Raw genomic sequence first — 6,605 nt, 5'->3', positions numbered from 1 at the left:
CCTCTACAGTCTTTCTCCTTCTTTCCTTCCTTCCCTCTCTTCCCTTCCTTTCATCTTTCCAGTGGTCTTTTCCATCAAGGACAGATCTGATTTGATAAATTTGTTTTCACTTTTTTTTTTTTTACTTTCGGTGTCTCTGCAGGAGCCCCAGCTTCAAGACGGTCTTCAAAGGATGACGTTAGCCTGACTTTCACCAACAAAATATTGCCATTGCCTAATTATCACTCTCTGAGAGCTTCAAAAGACTCACAATGTGGCACCAGTCCTTCTCAGGGTTATATTTTATTTTGTTAACAGGTTACAAAGCCAGTGAAAAACTACCTGCTGTTGGACCGTCGTCCCTGCGATTACCGGAGTGATTGAACCCTCATCATGAACCACTGATTCATGTTACGTCTCTTTCATTTTAAAGGAGAGCGTGCATCCCACCTCCCTCCGCATCCACATCCCCTCCTCCAGGCCCTGCGACAGCCCACAGAGCAGAGAAACAGGAAATGGAGCAGAGAGACGCGACAGCCCAGCACGAGACTGGAACCAAACCCTCCCACACACACACACTCACACACACACACACACACACACACACACACACACACACACACATACTGATACACCAACCCACCAGGAAGCCCCATTTGTTTTCTGACTTGTCGCCCCCAGAGATGCTTTTCTGCTTTGCTCACAACTGATCATTCCCCACATGTCCAACATGCTGGGAGAATTTTAAATGGGCTATTAATGCTTTGGACGCAAAGTGAGGAAATATTTTTGACCTCTTTGGTGGAAAACCTATTAGCTACAGTACTTTCACAGTTCATAAACATCTTATATTTTTTCAGCATTCCCCTCCAACTTTGTGTTTACAATGTTGTAGGGGCCTGCAGCCAGCTCAGTTACAACTAACAGCTGCATGTTAGCAGTATTAGCAGGGAGCTAATGGTTTAAACAGGTTAATTTATCAAAGCGTCCGATGATAAAGTATAATCACTGGCAACTACCAAGCTAACTAGCTCCTATTAGCTAGCAAAGTTAGAATTATAACCTGCTCCACATGTGTGAAGTGAAGCTAAACAAGGTGTTCGGACTTCTAAACATTAAATGTCATCGGTTCCCCCAGTGAATGAATCAAACAACACTAGGTGGTCAATAAGCTGTTAAGAAACCAAAAGGATGTTGATGTACAACAAAACAGTCAATGTTAAAATGTATGCCTTGCATAAACATTAACAAATTGGCTCCGTTGAAGGGGAAGTCCAAATGTTTTACATATCGATGTATCTGTTTTGTAGAGGGCTGTATATGGTTGGAAAAAAGGGAGTGAACTTACCCGACCTCTGCAGCCTGCTCCTATCTCTCTGCTGCAGGCTAACAGCTTGAGGCTGTACTAGCTACTAGCATAACACATCCAAATCTTTGGCAGAACTGTCAGTGGTGAAGTTGTGCTGTGGGTAATGTACAGTAGCTGTCAGGTTTGACAGGGAAGGAAAATGTGTGGGATAAAAAGTCAATATCTCTCTTTATTGTGTATCAGACTGTTATACTGTAGAAGTGCTCTTCAAACATTATTAGGCTTTTGGGGGTTTTGTCTTTTCTTTATTGTGTTGTGTAGCATTTTTATGCATGTCAAAGGTCTGCAAAGTGAAAAAGCCCAAAGTCCACACCAAAGGGAGTTACTCTCCCACAGAAAAGACACTGCTCCTGCACTGCCTGAAACGCCTGGTTTGGAGTCGAGGCTTTACTTCCGTAACTTATGTCTGTCACTATGTAACAGGCGTTATATAAATATATATTTATATATATATTATAAAATATATACACTCCAGTCAGTCAGAAGACATACAGTTGCGTTATTTTAGATCACACTACCTTGCTTGCCATGACCCACCCTACTCTGCCTCTGATTGGCTACATCCTGCCCGTTGTGTAATGTGCGTGTGCAACCAAAGATTGAACAGAGTGTGAATAGAGATGCTGCAGCAATGCACCATATGAGAAAAATAACGTGTTTTTTTTTTTAATAAAGTATGTAAACCTATTCTACAAGGACCCCCAAATAAAAGTGTGAACATGGAAATTATCATAATATGACCTCTTTAACAATGAAGAGTATTTCATGAGTTCATCAAACTCTATCTCTTGTTTTCATCGTTTTGATTGAGGGACCCCGACTACAAAATGCTCAGATCAGCTCCTCACAGCAAGCACTTTCCTCAGACAGGCTATGTTTGGAGGTCCTATGTGAAGCCATGTTATCCTCATCAAACAAAGATCACTGTGAGCTGTAGAAACTCATTCCTTTTGACTTCAGATGGGAGCAGATTCATATTTGATTGTGCCATATCAAATCTATTGGCGCTGCAGTTTTCTCTGCAACTGGAATCGGTGCGTCACTCTGCCTTGAGACACTGCCAACCCACCTGAAAGAATCTCATTAGCATTGGTTTCAGCTGAGGCTCGTCTGATGTCTGACAGACTACATGCTGTTTCAGGAGCTTCTCAGTGCTGACGATTTGGGGGGGAACCAGTGCTGTGCAGGTAATAAGAGGATGAGCATGGATTCTGAAATAAAAATAGCCTTGTTTAAATGAACGCATGGCATTTCTACCTCACTTGTTAACTAGGACAAAATGGGAAAAATGAAGCACTAAACTGCCTGTATAATAAGCTGCACCAAATGCTCCACAGTAGACACAGGTGCTACCCCCAAAACCTAAATCAGACCCCAGGACAGAATCACTAACCTCGGTCATTCCCAGATTACTATACTATAGCTGGCCGGGGCTGACTGTGCACTGCACCCAGAACAAAGCGGAGAGAAAGACAGAGAGGATAAAAGAGCAAAGAGAGAAACCCAGAGAGGACGATTTTGAAAAAACCTGCTTGTCATCGGCTCTGCGGAGCTGAAATCCCCTCTCTCAGCTCTCTGGCTGGTGAACAAGCAGGGAGCCACAATGGCCAGCAGATTCCCCTGGATTTGGAGCACAAAGGGTGGGCAGTCGTCCACCCAATAACCCTCAAAAACCCCCACCGCCCTGCCACATGCATCCCTCCTCTCATCGCCCCACGCTCCATCCCTCCATGCACATGGCCTTCCATTGGAGCTGAGCGTCAATGGCTGATGTAGCCGCCGGATTCAGTGTGTGCACACACTTACCCAACAAATCATGGAGATTTTGGCCAACTGTCACAGTCATGCCAAACAAGTATGTCATAGTTGGAGTAATTGGAGTTTTGCTGCAGGCAGAAACACACAAGTGTTTGTATTACTGTGTGTGTGAGGACAAGGATAGTGCCTGCCTGGGCGCTAATCCAAGTTTAATCTTTACCATCATTTTACCCCAAAATAAATTCTAAATACATCAATTTGCTGAAATACCAATAAGGATAGTGACACACTGACTTTCTATTAGCTGTATATGTGTGTATAAAGTTTTAAACCCTGGATAAGAGTGCAGCTTTGTCCCTGGCTCATTAAAAGTTACCTGCTGCGTCACAGGTGGACCCGGCAGAGGAGGGCTCGTGACCCATTTCCAGTCCTCACCCTTCGCTTAAGAAACTGTCGGCTTCAAGTTTATTGCAGCCAGGTGTTTAGTGCACTTGAGTTTGGCATAATCATTAGGTTGGTCTCAGACAATTAAACAATGAGACGATTAAGCTCAATTAATGACTAATGTCTAATGTCTCAGGCGCTGTTACGATCCTGCCTGAAGCGAAGGTACGAAGATGGCAGCAGGTGGCTGAGTGTAGCACAGCGATGGAGCACCCACTTAGCCAAGTAACAACTACCAACTGTGTGTGTGTGTGTCTGCATTTCTATGAGAGTGAGCCAAAGCCTGACTCTAATCACCAGGATTGTGCCACTTGTGACTGCCATGACAGTGAAAGTAATTGCAGCAGCATTTGGCTCCAGTGCTAATAGAAGTGTGATGAGCAGCCGGGCGGCCGCTGGGACCAATCGCCTCTTCAGAAATGGACATCAGAAGGTCTTTAATACGACTCAGCCGTGGGTTTAAAAAAAAAAGAAAAGTAATTGCTGTTTTGATGTTTTATTTTCTTCTCTGCACTGAAAGTTCATCTGGGAGGAAAAGGTACAGAGGAGGGCAAAGGTTTCCAAGAAGACAGAATAATGGATTTGTAAAAGGAGAGGGTCCAGGTCTAATGTAAAAGAGCATTTATTTAAGATAAAATCAAAAACTAATTTAGGGATAATCAGTAATCTCACAATGAATCAACAGTCACTTTATTTCTGGCTTGAAGAAATCATTCCACACCGCTCAAATGAGCTTCTTTCATGGGCTGTTCGGACTCCAGCTGATATACTTTAGACTGGGCATTTAATCAGAGTCACCCTGTGGAGGTATTTATTTTATTTCAACTGGGCCACCGTGAACCAGACCAGGATAAGTGGAAGTGGAACATGAATAGATGGAATGAAAGACGATTCCTGTGGTTTTGTATTTTTTTAACTATGAATCTTGTATAAGCTACATCAAAGCCAACACTTTCCTGAGGCACAGGTGTCAGACTACCATGGAGGTAGCCATTTGCTTCCATTTATTTCAGTACTGTCTGAAAATCAGTTTCAGTTCATCCACAGTTTGGTTTTATTTTTGTTAGTTACATTATCCTTGTGCGGTAATGCATTTACAAGGACCAAGCATGACAACATCTCATCTCTGTTTGAGGAGACCTATGTTCATTTTCAACCAAAACATGGGATGTCAGACCACCTCCATCTGTAATTGTGGCGGCCAAAACAGATATTTTAAGACAAATCATTGATGTTTACCTAACCCTAACCATGTGGTTTTTGTGTGTAAACATAAGCAGAGCATGAGCACGGCGTTGTGTAAAGAGAAACATTTAAAAAAATTTAACCAAAACAAACATAAAGTTGCAACATAAAGAAATGATCAGTTTTAACTACTGTGTGGTTTGCAGAAGCATACTTAGATAACATTTATTCTGGCAATTGGGCCGGTTATGAGGACCATTCGGTGAATAGAAGATTCTGCTGAACAGTGACCTTTACACAGAAAGAAGCAAATTGGCCTCTGAGATCATCCAGGTCTCATCAGTCTGCATATAAATAATGAATCGTGTGCAGTGCATGAAGATCCATGGTCAGGTGGCTCTCGTCATCATGGTAAGAAAAATAGACACGTAACAGTCACAGACAAAACTACTTGGGTTGGTAACTTAAATGAAAAATAAGTTAAATACATTACATCTGTTGACTTATGGTGATAATGTTAACATGGACTTATGAGCTGCATTCAGATGTACCATGAAGTCCCTGTCAGCTCAGCCCTGGACAGCCCCGGCCCATTATAACTCCTGGGCTTCATCCTAATAAATGTCTGTACCTAATTTCATGGCGATCCTTCCAAGAGTTATTAAGATATTACAATCTAACTGTTCTTCAGTGTGACATCTCGAGGATGTTTCAAGCCTCTGCAAGCTGATTTTCATGCCATTCAGAAATAAAGAAACATAAATTGTTGCCTTTACCCAATAACAACCTAAATCAATGGGTCGATCGTCAAAAAGAATTAGTATTAAGAAGAATTTTCGTTGCATTAAATATGTGTCAAGAGCAGATGTATTTTTCATGTGTCCGTGACCAGATCATGATAAAACTGTGCAATTAAATTTTGCACTGAGTAGGTTGTTTTTGCTGATATATGGTTTTTATCTGAGCGTGACACAGCAGCGGTCCAGGAAATATTTCCCCTCCTCAGTTGCTCCTCAGGGATTTTATATACACCAGTTTCATGCAGCTCCAAACATTCAATCAGTCCTAAACCCACAGGTTAACTCAGAAATGTCACACAATTTGTTATTACTGCAGTATTATCAATCAAAAAGTCGAAGGGTGCAAGCTGTTTATAGACATTTTTTACTATCAATCCCAACTTTCTTTTTTTACAGCTGTTCGCTTCAAGGCTGTCTAAGCGAGGACGATCCACCCGGCATCTCATTCTGCCCTGAAGAGACGGCGACGAGAGGATCAGCGGCTCAGCTGACCCACAAAAGGTTAAAAATCTGATTTTCTGCTCTCTTGTAAATGTAACCAGTGACTCATACCACGCTGCCTTCAAACCTGGCCCCCACTTCCAAACAGTTTCTGGGCAAATGACCAATGCTATCAAAGAAAAAAGCTTTGATTCCCATGGCATATTTATTGATCATAACACTGCCTTTTGATATGTGCTGCTAGAAGGGGTGCTCTCCCCTGAATATCAATGAAGTCCCACTGACAGGCAGATAGAGTTGGAATATCATCAAGGGCCTATTCATATTTCATATTTCATGTTTTCTATTGCAGCCTATTCTCTTCTGTTGTGTTCAATTCTGCCTCGCACTTTTCATTTTCTGCTGTGTTTTCCCCCCCTCGCGCACCTATTTCAATCTTTCCTCACTTTTCCTCCTCTCCTCGCTCACCTCCTCCTGCCCGGCTAATGTTGTGTGTGTAATCACGGAGCGTGCCTCAGTCAGGTAAAGGCACCCGGAGATTGTAGGAAACATAAAAACCTAATTCTTCCTGTTCTTTTTTCACGGGATCAAACGCCTAACGCAATGATCAAACGGCACGTCATTTCTTT

This window comes from Pagrus pagrus (genome assembly GCF_965226575.1).
Source record: "Pagrus pagrus genome assembly, chromosome: 11".
NCBI classification, from domain to species: Eukaryota; Metazoa; Chordata; class Actinopteri; order Spariformes; family Sparidae; genus Pagrus; species Pagrus pagrus.
Note: the sequence above shows the minus strand (reverse complement) of the source record.